This window comes from Rhincodon typus, unplaced genomic scaffold (genome assembly GCF_021869965.1).
Source record: "Rhincodon typus isolate 14 unplaced genomic scaffold, sRhiTyp1.1 hic_rhity00004226, whole genome shotgun sequence".
NCBI classification, from domain to species: domain Eukaryota; kingdom Metazoa; phylum Chordata; class Chondrichthyes; order Orectolobiformes; family Rhincodontidae; genus Rhincodon; species Rhincodon typus.
In genome coordinates this window covers 7,659-7,884 of record NW_025969864.1, presented here as the reverse complement: position 1 = coordinate 7,884, position 226 = coordinate 7,659, and the positions used below count along the sequence as shown (strand labels likewise).

General features: G+C 46.5%; 1 long non-coding RNA gene across 1 annotated transcript in view; it reads right to left on the bottom strand.

Moving 5' to 3' along the window:
* Positions 1–28: 28 nt before the first annotated feature.
* Positions 29–226, bottom strand: part of LOC125481905 — a 1,943-nt gene continuing 1,745 nt past the window's right edge. The window contains exon 3 of the long non-coding RNA XR_007261494.1: positions 29–213. This is a non-coding gene — a long non-coding RNA (uncharacterized LOC125481905). The remainder of the gene's footprint in view (positions 214–226) is intronic.

Genomic DNA, 226 nt, shown 5'->3' with positions numbered 1-226 from the left:
GCGAGTGAAGCCACTGCACTAGTTTGCAGTGTGTGAAAGACAGGAGAAACATTAGCCCGAGGAGAAACAATACACGCAGTTGGCCATTAAGCATTGGATTGAAGAGTACACCCAATGATCACAGCTGATCATTCAGCTCAATATCCAGCTCCCACTTCCTTCCTCTGCCCTTTAGCCTAAAGAACATCTGATGTCAAAACAGTGTGGTCTCACCTGCTGTTATGCA